This window comes from Mycteria americana, chromosome 3, assembly GCF_035582795.1.
Source record: "Mycteria americana isolate JAX WOST 10 ecotype Jacksonville Zoo and Gardens chromosome 3, USCA_MyAme_1.0, whole genome shotgun sequence".
Taxonomy (NCBI): domain Eukaryota; kingdom Metazoa; phylum Chordata; class Aves; order Ciconiiformes; family Ciconiidae; genus Mycteria; species Mycteria americana.
Window position 1 is genome coordinate 107,958,193 of NC_134367.1, and position 23,344 is coordinate 107,981,536.

General features: G+C 45.5%; 1 long non-coding RNA gene across 1 annotated transcript; it reads right to left on the minus strand.

Annotated features, from left to right (window-relative positions):
- Positions 1–13,098: 13,098 nt before the first annotated feature.
- On the minus strand, positions 13,099–14,525 carry LOC142407806 (uncharacterized). The gene is made up of 3 exons (XR_012775061.1): positions 14,434–14,525; positions 13,960–14,113; positions 13,099–13,200 (listed from the first exon to the last, which is right to left on the minus strand). It is a non-coding gene; the product is annotated as an uncharacterized LOC142407806 (long non-coding RNA).
- Positions 14,526–23,344: the final 8,819 nt, after the last annotated feature.

The window sequence follows — 23,344 nt, forward strand, 5'->3', positions numbered from 1 at the left end:
ATCAGACGCAGCGGTACTACGGCAAACACTGTCACTCCAGGTGTCACATGGGTCTGCTCTGAGTCCTGCGAAGGGACTTTCATTCAGGATTTTAGTCCCCTTCCTTTCTAGGCAGCCATGCCATCCGGATGAGGCACCCAAACCACCCAGATGAGGCACCTGACCGTCGCTGCCTAAATTAGACGCAGCCCCTGGATCACTCCAGTGCTCTGAGTCACCCCCCTGTCCACTGCTTATCGCAGGAGATCTAAGAGGAGATGCCAAAGTCAACAGTGTGAGTAATTACTCACTGTTTTAATTGAAGGAGTGTAAAAATAAAAAGTGATGATATAATGAAGTGAAAGATTCTTTCTTGATGAGCATTAATTAAGTCATGGTCACACAGCCCCTGCAGGAACTGTGAGTAGATTATGGTCTTCAGGTGGGGCAACAGTGGGTCTGCTGAGCCCTACGGCCATTATGGGATTAATGTTCAGCAAGGGGCAGGTACCATCCCTGCACTCATCCTGCGAGAGAAAAATCTCTCTCACCATCTCCCTGATCCTTTTGGCTCTTCCCCTTCCCAAAGAGGGGATTACACCTTTCATCTGGTGTAAGGTATCCCGGTTCCCCTCCACATCCCGGCCCCGTTCTGCTTCGCTGCTTGGCCAGGGAAAATCCACCCAATAAGCAGTGGTCAGGCATGCGTGGTGTTTCGGAAACACCACAGAAAATCACTAAGGAAGAACAATTTTTCCAAGAGGTACTTCCAGAGGCATTGCAGTAGACATACGCGTTGACAGTAGCAGCTACCAGATCTCCGCGTGTCTGTACAGGCACAACACAAGTTCAGGAAGATTTATCTTCTCTATTTCTTTACTTCCTACAGTGGAGAACGACCTCTTCAGAAATAAGCACTCCAAAGGGACTTTTCCTGTTATATTACTGAAGATGTAGTTCCCTGCCCACATGGGCAGCCTTACATGACGATTCAGCAACTATTAGCAGTAGCAGCACTGCCTAGGGGCAGCTGGAGGATAGAAAGAGATGGGAACTGGAGTTTTATTACCCTTTTAAGGGCACAGATCATCAAATAAACAGGTTCCAAACCCAAAAAAGTAAAGGACTGAAACTTATGGTTTGCATTATCTTTAAAAAAAAAAAAAAAAATTATTTCTGGCATCATGGCCGAACAGGGGCCAGCAAATGTCACAACTCAGCCCAGCCGCACGTCCAGAACCACCAGTAGGCACAGCTGAGTACACCAGCACTGTGTGCTCATGTGCTGCTCTCACTGGTGTAAGTGGAGAAGCTCTGGGGTACGTTATACGCTCAGCCATAGGTTAACCTGCCCGTTTTGAGGACAGAGAACAAGCTCTGGGTCCAAACCTGGATAATTTCCCTTGTAGCTCTGTGCCCCGTACCTGCAAACGGCGTGCGTAAGTCTGTGCCTGCAGCTAACGGATGGCAGCAAATATATTTACTATAAATTTTGCCAAGAATGGGGAACCTACGCTATAAAAAACGTACCTTGTGTGTGTTCAGTGTTAGAGATGAGCAACTCAACGTCAGTTTTTAGCTCCAAACTAATTTTAATGGCTGAACCGTAAGCACTCAGACAACAGGGTAATGGAAATCGTCACAAGTCCTTATCTGCAGCAGCTCTGCCAGCTGCTGCTCTGCTGCTGTTGCTCGCTTCTAGCATTTTTTTTTCTCAAAAGAGTCTTTGCCTGTCGCCTAGTTATCTGCAGGACGAGCAGAACAAGGATTGAGAAATGTGCAGCAAAATTGTTTCAGACCCATGGAGGCTCTGATAATGAATCACCAGAGCTTTCCCTGCCAGGGAACATATTTCTAATCCGAAGCACAGCCCGAGCACTGCTTCTCCTCTGCCCTCCTCTTCCCGCCGCTCTCTCGTCAGGGCGTCAAGACCAGAAGAGAAGAGAGGTCCTGCAGTTCCCAGGCATCCCGGTTTTTGTCCTGTCCACTGACTGGCCCGCTCCCAACTCTCGGATCACACTTCATTCCCAGGAGGAGCTGGGATAGCACAGCGTGCCCGTGGCAGGGATGAACTGCTCCTGGTGAAGGAAATAGTGACATTCCTGCCTATAGGTTTAACAAAATCAGCACCCCTTTGGCTTTTGATTTAGATACCACCTACATCTGACTACACTGCCTGTGATTAGCACTGATTGTAAATGCCACGGGAGTGAGCAATGTCCTCTGTGTTAAACACAGCGCACACAAACAATTAGTGCTCAATACACAAATAAGGAATTGCTTCATCAGAGGAAGGATGTATGCAACTGCCATGATAGACAATAAACAACAGGTCTCTTCATCTGTTCCATTCATCACTGCAAATATAAGTCATCTTTCATCCACAGCATTTCTTAAAAGACTGCATTGTATTATAAAATTATACATCCTTTCAAAATAGATTAAATAAAAGCTTAGGAGGACAGTTGTGTGATCTTATGGATATTTCATTCATGACTAACATTTTTCTGGCAAACTTTGCATAAATAAAACTTCAGCTTGGGCTCAGGAGAGCGATGGGGGCTTCCAAGCATTCTGTCATCCCAGCTGGATCAACGTCCCGCAGCCCGGCCCGCCGGGGAACAGCAGGGACCATGAGCCACCGCTCAGAGGCCTGGGACGTGCTCATTCCACTAAGGCACTCCAAAGAAATCTGGATATCAGGAAGAGCTCGGAAATTTTAGCTTAAACTGCAAACTTTGGTGTGAGGATCTTACACAGTGCAGATTTGGAGAGGGAGTGGGGAGAGGAAGGGAAAAGGAGGTTGTTTTAACCTTATTGCTTGTTCAGCCCATTATAAAGGAAAGGTTTGCAAAATTCAAACCTAGCTCAGTGTAGGATTTGGGAACATGCACGGGTAAGCAGCTGGGAGGCTTTGTTTTGATTTTTTTCCTTGATACTGCTGTCTTCATTGCTACATTTGCTGAGGTCAGTATATAAAATGGAGCCTGCAAGTAAAAAGGTGATAAATGCAACTTTTCTCCTTGGCAATGTCATGCCTTCGGAGTTTTCAGCCATAAAAATAGTGAGGTCTGAACAACTATGCATATTAAATAGTTTCAATTTACATAGTGTGCATAGGTATATTTACACACACAGACACAAAATGCTTTTGGTGATTCTCTGCATGCTATACAAATAAACTGGCGTTGCGGGCAATCCCGGTGACCCACCTACTCTGATACTGAGCCTCTGAGAGCAAAGAGAGTCAGCAAAAGATTGAATGAACCCCTCAGTGGACAACCAAGGAACAGCTACAATATCCAAGCCTTGGCAAATGCTCCTGAAGGCAAGTGCTTTTGATTCCTTCTAACAGAGTTGTTAGGAGCAGTCTCATTAGACCTCTAAGTGTTTCATTCACTCTCTTAATCCCGCTTGCCTCTTGACCTCGAGACTCTCTGTGAAAGGAATTTCCACGTGTTAATTACACCGTGTGTAAAACAGTGTTATTACTCCTCACACATTTGCTGCCTCCTCATTTTTCTGGGGTACTCCCACACGGCGAGAAGCACCGTAAAAATTTGGTGACCTAACTTCCCTAATTCACGTGCTAGTTAGCCGAGTGAAAAGGGCTGCTCAGGCGGTTTCAGTGAGACGTTCCCTAATCTTTTGGTTCGATCTTTCCCATTACAGGAGCCTTCCTGCTCCTCTATGACTTTATTTTCCTGCTAATGAAAAAATGCCTGGGAGAACAGTCACGTTCGGGTCCAAACGATGAGCTCACTCATCTTCATCAAGGGACAATGTTGCACAATTTGCAATCATTCACGACGGCGATGACTGGAGTTGATCAGTCATGGTCAGAAGTTCGCAGTACAGGAAACACTTTAAGGGAAAAACATTTGTTATCAAGCTATGGAAAAGAGAAATGAAAGATCGTTCATGAGCTTTAACCATTTAGAAATCAAAACTGACACAGAGGTGGTAATTACACTGGAAAGGTGGCGCAGCATACAGAAAAAGAAATTAATGCTTTCAGTGACTACCCTCCAACCTGCAGGCAGCTCACACCCTGCCAGGTCGCAGAGAGAGGATTTTCTTTTCCAAGAGAATAATACTAACCCTTACGGGGCGGGGGAAGAGAGGTTTCGCTGAAATGCCACCACCAACAGAGGGTATAACATGTACCCAAGGGTTTCACGGTGCCACAGTTTCACAGCAGTGGGTTGGATGTGCTGTAAAACACGGCCATACCCTACGGATGCTGCAGTCCCCCCTGGGACTCGAGAGCTTTCAAGAACAAGACTCCTCGGGCTGCAAAACACCTTCCTGGTGGTGTTTTGTATCGCAGCTCCATAACCCCTTGAGCCTGCTGCTTAGAGAAAGGATCTGAGCGCATGCTACGCATAAATATCAATTCACAGGCAGGATATGGGTCTCTCAACTTTTCAGCTCAGATCTACTTGACCAAATCCACCAGTTTATTTTTGTTTTCCTCTGAAGATACCTCTTTATTGGCAGAAAAACAAAGGATTTGTACACTTTTTCTATGCCGATGGGCTTTTTTCCAGGCTTGCAGGCTCTCGGAGACGAACGGATACTGGAGAGCAGTTATGACTGAGGGCGTAAAGCCAGGCACTGGTATTCCAGGTCCTGCGGAGTCAGAGGAGCATGGTAACCCATCAGTAGCGCGGTACTGCACACCCACCGCACAGTAGGAAGGCCAGGGACAGTATTTCTTGGGACAGCTGTGGGCAGGTGTTGCCAAATGTCTCAGACTGCTCCTTTCTGCACAGACATCGGGAGCTAAATATTACAGGGCATTTAAAAGCCTCTTGCCTCCCAGATCCCTTGACACATCATTTTGCATAGCCCCACGCAGCATTAAATCCAATCCTATATAGCTGCATGCAAAATAGTAAGCATCATCGACTGCCTGAAAGTTGATGTGATATTACAAGGAGAGACCTCCGTTTATAGTAAAATACTTATCCTCCCCCAATATATATACTTTTCATAAATCAGTACATTAAAGATAACAACAACTCATGTTAGCATAAGATATAATGAACTATGTTAGACTCATTCAACCCAGCTTAGTCACCACACATATCCCATTTGTAAAAGGGGCATGAGTAATTCTGAGTGGAAACCTGAAAAAATGAGTAACCAAGGCCAACGGTAACAATGAAGCCAATGTCCCCTGCCATGTTGGTCAGAATAGCTCCAATGACACCAAGGAAGTTTTGCCTTTTTATGCCACTTGAGGCTTATGCCCTTAATTACAAAGGGATAGTGGAAGCTATCAAGAAATCCTTTTACTAATCCCAAAGAAAGGCAGATATTTTGCCATTACTACCAGACCCAGTAGTAACAACCTACTGACTGAAGGCTTCGCTCCACATAAGCACATGCCTCGAGCATTTCTGATGGACCAAATATTTAACATTTTGTTGCCTCAGAGAAGCAAGTGGCCAGCTCTGGTATTGCTCAACTCTCCTGTTGCTCTCAGGGCGCTGATACCTGCTGGGTGACCCTCACCCCAGGGAAGAGTTTCCCCCTCCCCAGCTATGTTCACCGCCACGGATGGGCCAGATCTGCAGCCAGCAGTGATGAGCACAACAGCACCGGTCTATCCAGCTGCTGATCCAGGCTCGCCTGCTGAAGCTGACGACAGAGCCATTGCCTCCAGCTTACATGCGCCGTTAATATATGCTCAGGATATGTGTATCCTGAGAAGAAAAGACCTGGGAAATAATTACAAGGATATTTCAATGGTACATTAGTGGTGCACAGCACTCAAGAATCTGTATTCCAGGTCTGGCAGTGAAATAAACATCCTGGCCCTACTGAAGATACCACAGATTTGCCACCAGCCTCCAGCTGAATGGAAGAACTGAACATCATGCAGGAGCAAGGCGGAAAGAAAATTTTACTGTGTCATGCTGGGAGATTGCTCTGTCAAAAGCCTGGCTATAATCCTGACTTTCAAGTGACGCTTTTGTTAGCCCTAAGGTGTGGCCTGCAATTACCATTCTCCCACTTTACCGGTATGCCAGGAGCAGCAGTGCCCTACTGAATGAATGAGAGCTGGAGGATGGGAGACGACTGAACAGCCTTCTAAAATATATATAGATACACACGCATGGATGCACAGAAACTAACAGGGTGGAGGGCTGAGGGTTTTGTTCTTTTTTTAATTGCAAAGTTTTCTTGAGTGCTTAAAGCTCAAAATGGACAAATACTCATTTCGCACACTCCTCCAAATCTCCCCCCACCTCCCACATGCAGCTGGCCAACGTGGACTTTTCAGACTCACAGAGCTCCCCGTTGTGCAGAGACCCAGCGCAAGGTCCATGTGGCACCTCTGTCCCACCTAAGCTTTCAGCCTCAGCTAACGTGAATCAGAAAGTGTGACAAGGGCTCCCAGTCACCTGGAGGAGTGAGCTTTACCTGCAACCACCACCACAGTCCGTCCTCATCTGGGACATAGGAATAAAGCTGTCTATAAAGCTCAAGAATTTTCCCCATGCTTCCTCATACCTCATGCACCAGACATGCAAGAGACGTGCGGCACTTGCATCACGCAGGCTCTTGCCACATCATCCCCCTTCTATTCAGAGCCCTGGCTGGAGTAAAACCCCTGCCACTCCCGCAACACCTCCCCGATGCACGCTGGCCTGGACTGTCGCCTCGGAGAAGGTTCACCTTTGGAGGGGAACAACCTCCCAGTCCATCACACATCCTCCACCCCAGAGGAGTCCAGTTAGTCAAGAAAGCAAATCGGAGGCAGGAGGGACACGCAGACACGTCTCTCATCATACTTGCCCTAGCAAGTACGTTAGCTCCCTAGCTCAGCTGACTTTCTCCAAGGCAGGTCTTTAGAGCAGCATAAACAGGGATGGCTGCATTTGTAGGCAGAGGCTCTGCACCCATTTATCTTCTGGTGAGGATTTGACCCCTTTCTATTTATCCATATCAAGGTCTCCGGTTTCACACACGGTATTTCTATACCAGCGCTTCAGTCACCCTCTTCACACCAGCATCCAGCAATCACATCAAAATAAGAGGGCAATAAAAGGAAGAAATCTACCGCACAAGAGAAAAAAAGAAAAAACATTCCCAATGTACTCTAGCTATGTCTTTATGCAATTACGCACCTCTGAATCCAAACCACTAACTTTTTCCTGCAATGCTTCATGATACATGGGCCATGCAATGCAACTTAACCAAATAGATGCCGTGAGGTCTACACAAGGCTTCCGCTTTGGATCATCCTTCTCGGAAAATCCCCAGTAGCTGCAGAGGAACCCTGCCTTTGGAAATTCCCCACTCATTGCAGTTCAATCCCTTTTGTCTATGGACAAAACCCAAGCTGTGTGCTTTACTCTCCTACAAGGGTATCGCAAGGCCAATCTTGCATGAACAATGTTTGCAAAGGAGAGGAGGCAGAGGTTATTTTTGGCCACTCAGATAAGGAAAGAAGTACAAGCGGAGGAGGACAGGGAAGAATTAGACATGCCTCAGCTGGCATTTTTTGTTCTACCAGGGGCAGGAGGAAGATCAGATGGAAGAGGCAGCAAGCGGGAGAATCACAGGTATCAGACCCAGCTCTTCCCCATGCTCCCAGCCCTTCTGCAGCCTGAGCCAGGCAAAGGGGACGTATCCTGACCACGGGGACCATGCTAAGTGATCTGCTATGGAGAGGTGGCCTTAACCAGCACAGTGCTGGTGGGATCGTTCCCTCATCCTACTGGGCTGGCTGGAAGGAGCAGCCCAGCAGCCCTCCAATGCCTGGGGTGATCAATTCCCTCCTGGGTGACCTGGTAGCTGCCACCACCAAGTGAATGCCATGGCCATTCACAGACCGTGGCAGCTTTAAAAACTACCAGCAAACCTCAGGGATAGCTGCAGTCCCTGACAAATGCCCCTCTCCCCTGTGCCAAGCAGATCTTGGCACAAAAAAGAGCTTGGCCTGATAAGCTGAGGGCTTCCCTTCAACGAAATCAATGCTGGCAGCCACGATGAGCATGTCTGAGGGCAGACACGCGGCTGGGACCATGCAGCACTAATGTGTTGGCCTTCAGCAGCGAGGAGAGCTGCCTCCTCCCCTCACAAAGGGTTAAAGTGATCTCATGCATGGAGGGGGGGCCCAGCATGGTACCAAAAACCAGGTCCCTGCTGCCAGCCTGAAGCTGCCACACGAAAGGGACCCAACTCCTTGGCCGAGCTGCTACAGAAGCGTATCTGCAGGAAAATTTCAATTGTGGCTCCTAATGGGACATAAGGAGAACAATTTTCACTTAGGACAACATCGGCCATGACTCGTTTGCCAGAGCTGGGGGAGCAGTGACGTTTCTGTGCTCAACTACAAGGAGTCACACCACCGTCTCTTCTCTTGCTACCTCATCAGAGATGGAAGCTCAAAAAAACTGAAATAGCCCAACAATTGCTGCCCCATGGCTGCGTGCAGTCAGGTCTGCAGACCCGAGGGCTTGCAAACTGCTGAGGTAAGGCTGAGAGTCTCCCTCCAAATGCTGGGGAGGAGGGCTGAGCAAGAACCCAAATTGCCGGGAAGGTGGCCTTGTTGTGTGATGGAGCGAATGCAATCTCTTTGAAGACTACACGATGCTGCAGCATTTTGTACTTCGTCTGCCATTCTCCAAGCTCTTTGTAAGCCTCAACTCCTTGAGCTAGTTAATACTTTGACAAGATAGGCCAGTACAATCATTCCCACTTCCTAGAGGGAGAAAAGGGGACAAAAATGGGAAGCATAAGCCCATGACAGTGGCAATGGGTCTCAGCAGGCCTGAGTTAGACCTTAGACTTGCCTTAGCAGCAATTCCAGCCTTCCTTTCTCTGGTGCTTCCTACAGGTCTGACCTTGGATCTCTGAAGGTAAGTGAAAATGAAAGGAGGTTGTGGTCCCGTAACTCGAACAGAAAGAGGAAGCTAACACTCGACAGACAAAGCTTTTATTAAATAAGCTCTAGGTCAGACCAAATTCTGCATCATGCGGGTCCTTGAATAGCACCATTTCCTTTAACAGAACTGTATCAGGCATAAAATAATACTGACAGTTTTACATGACTGATGGTGGGGAAACACTAAGATTAAGCAGTCATCATTTATTGGTCATTTAACAACTAATTAAGATGCAGGTAAAAGGGAAAAACTGTGAATGAGGCAGTTCATGGGCAGTCGGACACACCTGCGGCCAGCTCTGCACTAGTGTGTATGTCCCTGACTCTGATACCACCTTCACACCGCTACAACCCCACTAATTTCGACGGTTCGGGTGGGATCTCTGGGGATTACCGGGCGCAGCCACCCGCTCACAGCAGGGCTGGCCTCAAAGATGCACCCGGCCTTAAAGCCAGACCCCACCGCTCAGCTTTTCTACAGATTTTTAGTAATTATAGAGGGAAAGAGGGAGGGAGGGGGCAGGCAATTCCCAACGCAGCCGTCAAGCTGCAGGGACTTCCAGGTAGTCCGGTCCCCACGCTGGAAGGGATGTGGTGCAACATTCGTGCTGCACAAGCTGTTTCCTGCTGAGCTGCTGCATGCGCAGTCAGCGCTGCGTAAAACCCACCACTGCCGCATCACGAATCTGGGTCAGCATCTTGACGCACCCGCTATGGAAATGACTCCTCCCTCCCTCCCTCTGCCCTGGCTCTGGCCGGGGTATACACTGGGATCGTCTTTTCTTCGTATCCCCTCGTTTGACAGGGATTTTCATCCGCTAGCCTTCACCCACAAAACCCACCCACCATTTTTTGGACGCGCTCCCAAATTAATTTCAAGCCCCAGTAGCCGCGGAGCGGACATCTTGAGCGGGTGAAATGCAAAAGAAAATCCACATGGAACAACATGCCTTGCAGCTGGCATCTCAAGTGAACGAAATCATGGCGTGCCCCAGATTTGCTTCAACTGCCCTGGGAAAGGTTTTTCAAAAGCCACTGTCATGCGAGTGCTTCTGCTGCGCTGCGTTCATTAAAGTCGCCTCCTAATCTCCAGTGAGTGTTTGCCCAAGGCCCACAGCCCATGTCTTAAAATTGACATGAGACTGGAAGTCTCTGATAAGGGAAGACACGAGATAGCAGCAGCAAGACATTTAAAAGGTCAGAGTTGAAATATACTGCAAGTCCAAGCAGATTAGCCACCTCATATTCGGCCGGTTCCCATCGGCACGCCACACTTCCCCCTAAATATTACGGACAGAAAATATACACAGGCTACGGTATCCGTGGGGCAAGGTCCAGCGCAGAGCTGAGACTCCGCCGTAGCAGCCTCGGGGAGGAGGTGCCGGGGCGTCCCGCCGGGCATCGGGCGCTGGCAGAGGCATCCCTGCTGCCTTCCCTGGGGCTGAGCCGTGGCATCTCGTGGCTCCATTGCAATGGAGCGTTTTCTCCAAGTCGCAGCGTTTTTCTCGCTCGGCCAAAGGCCTGACGGACTCGTTTATATCAACAGCATCTCACAGCTGGGGAAGGGCCTGAAGTCTTTTCCCCAAACTTTGAAAGGGCTCATAGATTCATTTTCAGCTCACAGCCATTTCCATCTCTTGTCTCCCTGCTCTGCATCAGAAATATCAGTTACAGGGGCAACCGCCTCCCTGCCGTTACGGCCGCATCCCGCCTGACGGGGAAACACAGACGGCCATCCCTTTGATCCTTCTCAGCTAATTAAGCCTTGATCGTAACAGGAAAGGAAAGCAATTTAGGGGAAAATTGTATCTCGTTCCCCAATGTCCCAGAGAAGATGTCCTCCAAACTCACCACTTCAGGCAAAAAAAAAAAAGAAAAAAAAAAAAAAAGAGGCATCAAAAAGACCTCCAGTTAAATCAAGGTAGCTAGGAGAAGTCCAGAGACCTTTCTTGGCAAGGTACTAGCAGACAAGAGTCCAAGAGCTGTACGCAAAAGTGAATTTTTGCGTTCAGCTGGTTTGATTTTTTTATTCCCCTTGGGCTTAGGGAGCTGGGCTGCACCAAGAATAACTGCTCAGCTCCCAGTTTCTCCGTCTCGTGAAAACGAGTCCCAGAGAACCTGACTTGAGGTAACTGCTCCCAAACAAAACCAGTTCTTTGAGTTGATTAGGCGTGGCGTAATCTAGGGTTTGGAGAAATTATTCTCTCCAAATGGAAACCTTTTTTAACGTTAAATGAACTAAAATATTCTTTTAAGTAGCATTGTATTTTGTAGAAAGTAACACTAGAAAAATAGGAAACCAAAACCTGCACCAAACTTCTGCACAGTGTGACAGCCTGCAAAGCCTTATTTTTGATTTCCTAACAATAATATTACCATGAAAATGTTTAAAATCTTTAATACCCTACAGAGATATGGTAGCAATCACTGACCATGCTTAATTCAAAAGAATCATATCTGATTATTTTGAGCCGTCAAAATTATACTGAAAATCTTGCAAAAGCAGGCATTTTGCAAGACTATCATTATTCCACTCCTTAAATAAGCCTTATTAACAGGAAGAATCTAGGTGGTGCCGCGATAGCCTGCTGCAGGAAAGTTAATCAGAAGGAGCTAATTTCAGACCCAATTTTCCTGTAACATTCTGCAGACTTGCTGGAAATGTTCGTTCTCACACAGCCATTTAAAAAAGACTTTTTTTAAGACACTGGTTGTCAGTTTAATCCACGTTTGAGATTATTATTTGTCTAGCTGAGGAGAACAGCCAGCTCTCACGCCGCAGAGGACTAGCGAAGAGGAGGGCTCTCACGCAAGACAAGTCCAGATGAGATTTCCGAATCGATTTAAAAGGCCTGCCTGAATATAATTTCCTTCCTTATTCTGGAACTGCTAAAAGACAATCAATAGCTACGGAGCCCTTTCTTTTGTTTTAGAAGATTTTGGTGTAAGGAAGAAACATTGTTCTTAGCACAAAAATCCATCTGAACAGAACATGTTTGAAACAATCCCAAGAGCTAAAACTATTTTTATTAACAAGTCGTGGTAATTCGTTCTTCCCTGTATGCCTGTTGGATGACATTAGTAAGACAGTAGCTCATGGCAGGGCAGCAATCTAAACACCATGGATGATTTAAAAAATTCCTATTATTAGGAAAGTTGAGAACCGGTCTGCTCCAATGCCTTCATCTTCGCCATGGCAGAGGCAGTTAAAGAGGAAGAAACAAAGAGACAAACCGTACCTTCCTCCACCCCAGCTGATGCTCCTCTGCTGCTCGCTGTGGGATCACGGCCGAGCCCCCAGGCTTGTCCGGCTTTGCCCTGCCAGGGCGCAGTCCCATTGCAAAAACACCCAGCTGAGGCTGTACTTCCCCGGGGCTCATATGCAGCGGTCGTACCCCTCTGCTTGCACATGGGAGGAGAGCGAGAAGGGGAAATGGGTGCGCAGAAATAGGGAAAAACCTAAGCATTTTTTTTAAAAGCCCCAAATTGGGACCGGGACCCTAGCGTGGGTCCCTGGCGCAGGTGGGTTGCCCAGGGCTTGCTCAGGGGTGCCGTTAGCGCCCAGGGCACAAGGATGGCTGCGGAAGGCTCACGGTACACCGGGCAGGGGAAATGCTCCCCTCCCTCTTGCAAGCCCCAACACCTCCTGTGGGAGCTCCACTGTGTTACAACAAAAATTTTAAAAAGGTTTATAAACGAATCCCGTAAATAAAACACTCCTAAGTTTTTTTTAGTCTGGAAATGTGTTTTTACAGATGTTGGCATCTGGCATGGGTTAGAGCAAGAAATGGTATGGACACAAGGAGACATTCAAGTTAGGTGGGAAGCTGTAAGTCACCTCCAGCGTTTCCAAGCTTGTGTCATGATAAACACAAAAAGTCCAAATTTTAAGTTTTCCTGCTAGCTAGTAATTCCTTTAAAAGAAATCAATTCAGAAGTGTGGCAATACCTCACTCCTGCAACAATATCACAATATAAAGCACTGCTGCCTTTGATGAGTTTTAATATTAACATTCCCTTCAATGTAAATAGACCAAGTGAAAAGTAATAGGAGCATTGCAGGTTGAATGAAATGCCTTGGTCTCGTCAAATCAATGCAGTCTGGCACCGACTGAAACAAACTGAGGATGCTGAAGCGACGACACGTCCCCTCCTGCCACCCCCTGAACGCTGGTGTGCTCCCACAACACGTGTTGATTTTGACAGACTCCATTTTCTGATGCAAATGTGGTTCAGAGAAAAGCTCTGAGCCATCTCTGGGGAAAACAGCTCCAAAGCCTCCACGCCGCGGCACACACGTACATAGGCTGAGCACTCTCCTGTCAGAAAACAGATACAAATTCAGTGCAAGGGGGGACAGAAGACATTTTACCAGGGATGCAACAACCTCCTCCTCGCTTTTTATATCCCTATGGTACGATTTCATACTCGGATTGCAAGGGCTTTTTTTTTCTTTCCCTTAGCTGTGCTCTGGGCCGTGCGGATACTACCGCAACGTACACATTAAACAGTCATTGGCAGTATACTATCATCACCCAGGAATGCACTGGTTGTCACATGGGGCTTTGCTCAATACAGCTGTTAGCTAGCCCAGCTGAACAATAAACATTTGAAGTATGGCAAATGTTCTTCGAGGGGGAAGGTTTGTTATTAATGTAAATACAAAAGGACTCTTGAAACAGCCCAACAACTTCAGCTTCTCTTGAGGAGTGCCCAAAGTTATGAAGCTGGAGAATACAGAAGCTGAAAACCAAGATGTTATTTCCCCGTTATTCAAGCAGTGAGAATTCATTTAAAAATATCTGTATGACCTCAGGGGAGTCACAACCACAGAACCCAGAAGATTAAAGAAAATAAGCTTAAAATACTTTCCTCACAGAGTCATGCATTTCTTTCCTGATTGTAAGAAGTGATGGACAAACCTCAAAAGGTCCAGAGGCTTGGATACATCTCCAGAGCAGCTGATGCCTTCTTAAAATCCCCCTCAGGGAAGATTTCTGCTCACATTTATTGGGAACAAGAAAGATGGTAAGGTTCGAGCTCCTTCCCTTGCACTGCCAACCCAAGTCCTTCATTACCTGCTTGCCCTCGTTGATTCTCACTAACAGAAATAATGAAGTCTCCAAATCCAATACCACTAGCAACAATGTTGGCCAAACCACAGAGGAGGCCAGAAGCTGTGAAGAGCCCACAGAAAGTTGTTCAGATGGCATTTTCTGTGGACAGAGAGTCCTAGGAGAGATTAAAACCATCGAGAGTCACAAAATAAAAGAAAATGCAAGAAGCAGGCTCTCTTGGAGGGTGCAGTTTTCCCCATCAGAGATATTCCTCCCATCATGCCTGACTACCCATAGGTGATTGCATTTGCACAGCAACCAGCCAGCAACTAGCTTTTTTTAATTTATATTTACTCTGAATTACGTGTTTTCTGGTGTCAGTGTTAGAGGTAGATAAAACCTAGCTGCAGCAATAGCTTTCAAATCAGCTATCATCCATGCTTCAGTCAACAGAAACCTTTCATTAAAGCATTGAGTTACCCAGGTTCTGGTTACCATATAACTAGCAACCTCTTCAAATATTTGGATTGTAAACAATCTTCATAACTTGGAGACAGGCATCATCTTTCCTACTTCATCTCGAAGGCTTTGCAGGCATTTTGTAGGTGTCTGGCAAGAGGGAATGACAGAAGGAAGTGCTGATAAGGTGCTGCAGCACGGCAATAAGCTAGTGCAGGAAAAATACAGTAGATATGTAATGGTTTGTGATCTTTTATTTTTCTTGGTTTGGGAACAAACTCTAGGATCTCTGCACTTATATTATCCCAGACCTGGATTTGATGGTACACCAAGCCATGAAGCTCATTTATGCTCTGGTTGAAAGTACAAAAAGATGCTGATTTTACAGTACTTACTATCCAGCTGCTTTTAATGGTGTAGAGCTATTTATTTATATGCAATATTGTAAGCATCCTATTTAATCTTGCTCTTCAGATTCAGGAGAGATGACTTGCATGTTAAAAAAGAACACTGGACATTAGGAAAAGTGTTTATGGAGGGAAAGAACAACTAAAGAGATTCCTATTAGCTAGATGAAAAACATTAAATGTGCTAAATCACTAAGCATTCTGATTAGTATGCAATAAGTATTTGCTCAATCTAAATAGACTGAGCATGCTAAACCACTCCACAGGCCAGATGTAGAATGGTATTTAGACAGCCTCTTAAGTAATTTTAAATTCTTGTTTATATCAAAGTAGTAGAATTTTGTATATCTATACCTCTTTATAAGTATCTACTATGAATGATTTCTGCCCATTATTCCTCTACCTTCAGTCACAAAGTAGAAGCCTGTTGTCTATAATCCAAAATACATGTCAAACAGGACCCCGCACAAAAGAGCGGGCAAGAGAAGGAGCAGAGCAGAAGCCCGTCGGTGCCCGTGGAGCGAGCAGCAGATCAGGAAAGCCATATTCTGTTATCAGATCCAAAACCTGCCTTCTGTTGGGCTCTAGGCAAATCCTCTGTATTTTCAGATTACTCAGATACCTCATGGTACAGATAAATACTCAGTGGGATTCAGGTTTATCTTCACTGAAACCCTCAGGCACCTACCCATTTAATCACAGGGGGGAAAAAAACCACCAAAGGCTTCCTTTCCTGATGCTAGACATATGGCTATCTTTGGAAATCCTGCCCTCATCCAAAACAATGAAATAATTATATTTGGCCATTACAGAAAGCACTCGGAGGTCTCTGGGTTTAGGTTTCATTTTATTAAAGCATTTCAGCAGAGGTGAAGCATCCAAGTTTAAAGCTGTGACCCAAAATGGAGTCTCTACCTGCCACTGAGCCCTGGAGGAACATACGTTCATGGGATCCCTGTTGGACCGCAAGTTCATCAGGTTCATCAGAAAGCCTCTGCACGATGAGAGCTGCCCTAGGGGAACCGGATAATAACCTAGATGTCTCCTCCATCTTCCACTCTCCTTGAGGGATGAATCCAGCAGGCCTGTCTGCCCTCTCCTACGGTCATCATCTCTCAAAAATGAAACTTTAGGGATGTCACTTCCTCCCCTAGCCTTTGTATATTAACTGCATTTTTATAGCTGCTGACTGGGAAGGGGAGATTCAGCACCTTTCTCAGCCCATCTCCTACCTTCTCATGGGGCATTTAATTGCCCAAATATGGTCCAGATTAGGAAGAGAGTTTGTGAAGAAGGGAAACAGAGACAAGAACAGCCCTTCACCTCTCCCCTTGGAGCTCTGTTACCGTGCAGTAAAAAATTCACTGTTCATGGGATTAGATAGAAAGCCAGAGAGAACGAGCATGGAGGGGACATCAGTCTGGACCCTGGTCCCTGCTTCTGAGGTTGTGTTTGGGTTTTAATCAACAAGCACTCAGTGTTAAGTGGCTAAACAGCCACTGAAGGAGCTCTGATCTGGGCCAATGCCTAAGAGGATGCTATTGAAATGCAACAGACATCGCCTCATTAAGAACCATGCAGCACTCTTTTGCAGGGCAGGGCTAGACATGAGGCACATTGTCTTGGAAGGGTTTTAAAGGGTTACGGTATGATCCAAAGCCCATTCACCTCAATGGGAAGTTTTTCACTGACTCACCAAGGTTGGATCAGGTCATTATGGCAATAGATCTTGTTATCTGCAGAGACATATCCCCGATTCTGGAGTGCCCAGCACACTGCCATGCATACATTTCTGTATTAGGCCATAGGACAGGCAACAGCTATGAATACTGTTATTCTTCCAGTAAAGCGTCCCACAGCCACACGACTGCTCCCCTTCCAGCATCACCCTTAGGCAGTTAACATTTACTTGCAGAAGGTGTCATTCGATACACCCAAATATTTCTCTGTGCTGGTGGCTCCCTACAACAGGTATATTTCTGTGGGGTTTTTTTTTGGTTGGTGGTTTTTTGGGGTTTTTTTTTTTTTTTGGTGGGCTGAACTTTTAAATCCTTCATCACTGTATTGGTTAAAGAAGCAAGAATGCATTTTGTGTTCAAAGCAGCGCAGATATTGCTAGGAAGGCCCCCCCCTCCTCTAATTAAAACCATCCATTTGCTGTTTGTGTACAGAGAAACATAACACAGCAGGAAACAACTGTCATATCAAATACCCCTTTATGGTAATTGTGGTTAAATACTGACTTTTTAATGGTAACATACTTACACAGGTTTGGCAACAGATGCAAAAATAAGTAATCGCTTTTTCTGGAGGGCTACCAAAATGGCAGGATTCCCAAGTCAATCAGTCCGCCCAGGGACTGGGAATGCAGAAGCAATTCAGCGCTGCAAGGAATATGACAACCTATTTATAATGGCACAGTGTGCGAGGCTGAGAGGAGAAACTGCAGCTGTCGGATAAGGATTATAAGTGACTGATTGTTTCTAACAAAATGTATTGATATATCAGAAGGAAGTACAAGTTTAGCTGCCTGGCTGATTCTCTTTCCCTTGTACAGGTGTGGTGCCAGCTTGAAAGAAATCAGGCTCTAGAGCTAAAAATGCCATTTTGCAATCTCCCCCTTGACATGCCTGGGTAACCTTTGTCAACTCTCCCGGGCACTTACTGCATCGGAGCCCATCCAGCTTTTGTTAAAATGAACAGAAAGGCTAGCCCAGTTTCAGAAGACCCCACGGGAGCATCCTGAAGGGTAGAGAGCATCCCTAAGTGTTAAATAATAGCCCTGCCTCTTCAGTTCTTGAAAAAGCTTTGCTTCCTGTTTCCTTATTTACTTCTTTTCCAGCTGCTGTATGTATTTCTATGGGCTGTTAAATAACAGTCCCTCCATCCTACGGGAAGGCTGCTTGCCAGTGGAGAAAAGCAAATGATTCCTGCGTTCTATGTACAGCACATTACACGTGCAAGACATTATAAAGGCTATTATGTTTAGGATCAAGGACACAAAAGTTAGCAAACAGCACAATTATCAGAGCACCCAAAGCCAAGGGACTTTGGAGAACCCATGATCCAGCAGCTGACCCGCTCCCCAGAGACTAAGGCCCATGCTGTGCTTCCCACCCCGGTTTGAAAGGGCCCAAGGACTACAGCAGCAGCAGGACGGGACTTCTCTGGCAGTGTATTCAAGGCCCTACATCCTTTGTAAAGACTGAAACAGAAAACACGCTTAGTGAAATGTGCTTTATCAGCTAGGATGCTAAGCATGATCTTGCTGTCAATATAAGCAAGGGGACTTTTCACTCGCTGATGCGGTTAACCATAGTGCAGGGTGTAGTCTGCATCCTAAATCTGTGTTCACTCTTTCCCTGCAAGAAGATAATCCAGGCCTGATGGTTTCTTTCCTACACTCTTATCTACTACATAGTCATCTGAAATCTGTGGGACAGAGAGAATAGTCTGATGAGAAACCTCTTGCATGTACATAGCTGTATTTTATACCTTTTATGCCCTTGGAGCATGCATTTTCCATGGTTGTTTGGGCACACTTATCCTAGAGCAATGGGAAGAAACCTAGTCCTCAGCTTACACATCCCACTACCCTGACTTCCTCAAAGCCAGAGATCAGCAGACATTTAAGATCCCTTAGGTCTCTTGATTATAGAAATTCAGGACTGAAAAAGGCACCCAAACAATTAACCTGTCCCCTGCTGCTTTGCCTTTCCCCATCACCTCATGATTATTCTCTGACAGGTGAAGGTCTGATGCACACACTGAGGCTGTCTGGCCAGTAGTGGTTACTCCATTGGGCTGTTTTCAGCTAGCACTGTATATCTTGAATCTGTGCCATTTCCACACATTTTTTCGTGCAGTTGGAAGAACCCCCTGATTATATGGCAGCACCAGCGAGTGACACACAGAGACAACACCACACAAGGCGGGGGGCTCACCCCAGCATTGAGACAAAGATGCAGCAGACAGCAGCACATCGTACAGGAATAGATCAGGTACCAGGCTGCTGCAATTCAGCCACCAGCAGTCCTTCATTTTCACCTTGCTCTAGCATGAGAAGTCACCTATCTGCACAAACTCTGCACCTGGAACGGGGGGGGGTTGTGCTCTTTGTAAAGAAGTTTTTTGCTCTTTGCGTTGTACAGGCAGCTGTGGCAATGTGACTCTACCTGCTCTCCCAGCCCTGCCCAGTGGCAGGAGGGAAAATAATTTTTTGTTACACCCTAGACGGACAGCCAGGGCATGGGCATAAGATATAGAGATATATATACATACACACACACACACAGAGTGTCCTAGCAGACTGTATTCTTTCTGTGTAAAAAAGGTGCATTTATACAGCACCTTTTGTCAGGGATCTTAAAGCACTTTGAAATACCAGACATCACCAGACCCCTGTAAGAGCTGGGGTGCTCAAGGGAAACTGGGAGAGAGCTCTTGAAATGCCTTGTTTCAGCAAGCTGGTGTAAGAGCAAGAAACTACCTCAGCATCCTGAGAAACACTGTATGGGGCTTCAGGGGATTTTTGCTTTTAGAAAGTTTCCATTTGCATCTCTCAAAACTTTCTCTTTTAAAACTTCAATTAAGAGATAATTTAAACGATGTTCAGAGGGACAAAACCCTAATTCTGGTACCCTCTGGGAACCTCGGGCCAGCTCCACAGCTCTGCTGCTTGCACTAATGCTCTCCAGCCATTGCTAAGATACGCCAGCACACGAATAGATGGTCTGAATACATCAAGCAGTGATAACAAGAACGCAATGCAATTATTCTTCACTCTTCAACACTGAAGAATGAATTAAAACAGTGCTTTAAAATTGAAACTAACTTATTTATACCACTAAGAGGTACCTTTACCCCTTCAGATTAGTGCAATGAGGCCTTACTGCAATTAAAATTAGACCTAAATAACTAAATAAAGTAACTAAATAAAACTAAATGAAAGACTTAAATATTTAGCAGTCCTTTGGCCTCATCTAAACTGTGGGACCTGGGAGCTTGCAGGACTACGTATGACCCACCTCCATGCTAGAAGGGGCCCAGGTATGTAGGATTTTCTCTCCTTCCCCCTCTCAAAAGCCTGGTTTGTATGTGAAAGAAAACTAACTGTGCAGGCTAGAAGCCAGCTTCAGCAATGCTCCAGCCAGGTTCACTGGGCACCTGCAGAGCATGTCTGCCCCACAGTTTAGTCATGGCCCCTATAAGTTGCCATGCTGGAGCAGAAGCTGAAAGAGCACAATTTCTTCAGTCCATCACAATATGTGGCAAGAGGACGTCACTTGAGGAGGATGAGAAGCAGGAACATACGGCAGTTGGGGATTGCTATAAAGAGTCAAGGTGAAACCTGCTGGTTCTGAGTGCTATGAGAAAGCCCCCAGCAATGCCTGCTCTATGGTTCCCTCCCCAAATTGCATGCACCCTCAACCATTTCCTGAAGTCAAAGGACAGAAAGAAAACCTTTTCCCACTTCTCAGAGTCCATCCTCCCTGGGAAATTTTCCTCTGTACGCTACTATCTTCAGGTACAGGATCGTAGCAAAAACATCTGGCACAGCATCCGCTTTCTCCTTAAATCCAAGAGCTTCACCCCACAAGACTTCCCAATTGCTCCTGAAAAGAGGGGCCAACAGTTATGACCAACCCTTCCATTGGGGTGAACAGGTGCAATGCATGTGGACATGTGCAGCAGCAGACAGGTACCCCACGGGTTCAGGTCTTCACTGCAGCTAAAGGTACTGACAGCTACCTTGCGTAGCAGTATCTTGCTACTGCACCGCATGAGCAGTTAAAGCCAGGTAGAGAGGAAGAATAACCCCTCATATTAAGAAACCCGGAAGCACTCTGATAAGGAATGCCCACACTAAGATGAAGGTGACTTCATTTTAGTAGCTGGATCCTGCACATATGTCTTCAAATGCAGTCTTTTTATTAGTCATATTTCGATGGGTGCCAAGAATCTAGCTGCAAAGAACATTGTATAACTCAGACATGGAAAAAGTTAGTTCTTTCTGGTATCGCATTTTAGATGAAAACCCACTTCCTCTCCTGCATAGCAAAGCAAGAAAGCGTAGGCTTCACTTTTATCAGTCATTGCATCTACGCCTTCTTAACAAGCCTAAAGTCTGTGAGCCAAAAGTGTGAGGTTCGTGGTCTGACTCTTGCCCTCTTTTACATTCATGTAAATTTGAAACATCTATAGCTTCATTGGAGTTTACAATGGTGGAAATGATGAATGCTGGAATTTTGTCTTTTTCATTCCAGAACGAATTATTTCACAGAATAATATGCTTGCACTTGAGGAGACTCAGAAGTTATTTCTCAAACTACGCCAGCAAACGACACTGAGTTTCAATGTGCTGCTGCGCATGGGTTCAGGTGGGTTGCAGGCGAGTTATTGGCTCTGGGCTAACGGCACGGCTCTGCAGTGACAGCGGTCTCTGGGGAAGAAGCAGCATTCACTGTCGCTCACAACCCTTCTGGCTGGTCCCTCGTGGTCACAGCTACAGCCTGGCTCGACCATTTAAGAAACCAACGTTTTCCTCTTCTGGCACTTGTTATTACTCCCACTTATTACAGCAGAACACCACACATATTCATTTTAAGGTTATCTTTATACCCTGAATTTTCACTAGGAGTGTAAAACAGGTGACAGTGGGCAGGTGTACCTTTCTATCCTTTATCTCATGCTACTTCTTACACATTCAGGTATCTTCAGGAGGGACATTACTTCTTCAGTGCTTTTCCCCAGTTGAGCTACGTATAATTCTCAGCGTATTTCTGTGGTCATCCCTATCTTTTTTATCTGGCTGTCTGCTTAGCTAGCTGTCTGGTTTGATATTTCTAGTTTGCACTCAACCAGGCTGGATATTTCCCCTTTGTCTTTCCCCATAGTCATATGCATCAATCAGAGCTTTTTTTCTTGCCTTTGCAGCAGATAGATAGGGAAGAAATATAGATGAAGCCATGCTTACCAACGCTTCCAAAGAAGAAATCTACACTATACAAGATGTTCTGGCTACCTGAACCTTAAGGTGTGGTAATAATTTGAAATAGCATATAGACCTATAAAGTATTTTTTTAAAAAAAGTAATAACATCTTGTATTTATGTAAGAAAAATGTTGAGCTCTTACTAGGAACTACAGTATGGCTAATAACAATATATCCCTGTGAGCTAAAGGCCTGTTTTTTATTATAATCATTTAGCCGATGGATAATTTCAGTTGTAGAAAAGGCAAAAAAATTTATACAGAAATTACACACATTTTTGTAGCAAAATAGGAAACACTGCCCAGGTGACCTTCCTTAAGAATGAGATTTACACATTTGTAAGCTGTTAATAACTGGCATAATTGTTGAAGGTATTTAATTCATTGATTTTAATAAAGTATGACAACAGCTGATGAACATTTCACCAGAATGTCACTGCTATCACTTTCCCTCTGGCATCTCAGCTTTTCAGTGGTCAGAAAACAGTTTCAGCACTCCCATTTGAGTTTTTCGATAACGAATCTCAGATCTCTAGTCAGCCTAGGATATTATATTACCAGTCTTTTTCAGAAACATCATCATTCACACATCCTGTACCTACTGACTAAGTAAAGGGCAAAAACATCCGTCACTGGAGTTACTGTCCCCCACACAGCTGCCACTTGTAGGAAAGGGGGATCCAATGCTTCTTTCCCAATCTCCAGTCATTCCCATCTCTGATTTCTGACATGGTACACATCTGTTGGATGACACCCTCCAACACTCTCTGCCCCAGAATTTTGCCCTTACACCAAAACCCTTGGCCTGTTTCTGTGATTACAGAACAGTCTTCCTACCATGCTGCTGATTTTTCATACTCAAAGTTGTATTTTATAATAATATTTTGTCTGAAGTTATTTTATATAAAAGGTTGAGCTCTGGGGAAAGTTTAACCATACCCCTCCAGGAATTACTGAGTTTGTTGACTGTGAGGAGAAAAAAAAAATTTTTTTTCAAACTTTTTAGAAACATTTTAAACAAGTACAACTAATTAGAGCCTGATCAAAGCCAACTGAAGCCCTCTGGAGCAGCTGCATTCCGTATATTCGTGAAAATCAGGACATTTAGACAGTTATTTAAATAAAGAGTATTGGAACTAAGCCAAAGCCCTTTAAAATCAATGGGACTTTTTAATGACTTCAATGCAATTTGTATCATAGCTTTAGAAAATGACCTTTTTTATTTAATTCATCGTTGCTACTGACTGGTGCATTATGGATTGAGAGGTTCTTCAGTCGCAAAATCTATATAGGGTATATAAGTTCACACAGAATCTTTTAGGTTGAAAGAGACCTCTTGAGATCATCTAGTCCAAACCCCCCCAGCTCAAGCAGGGCCAGCCAGAACAGGTTGCCTGACACCACGTCCAGTTGGGTTTTGAGTATCTCAAAGGTTGGGGACTCCACAAACCCTCTGGGCAACCTGTGCCAGTGTTTGACTACTACTCACGGTAAAAAAAAAAAAAAAACCCAAACAAAAACATTTACTGCTTTCCCCTTGTCCACCAA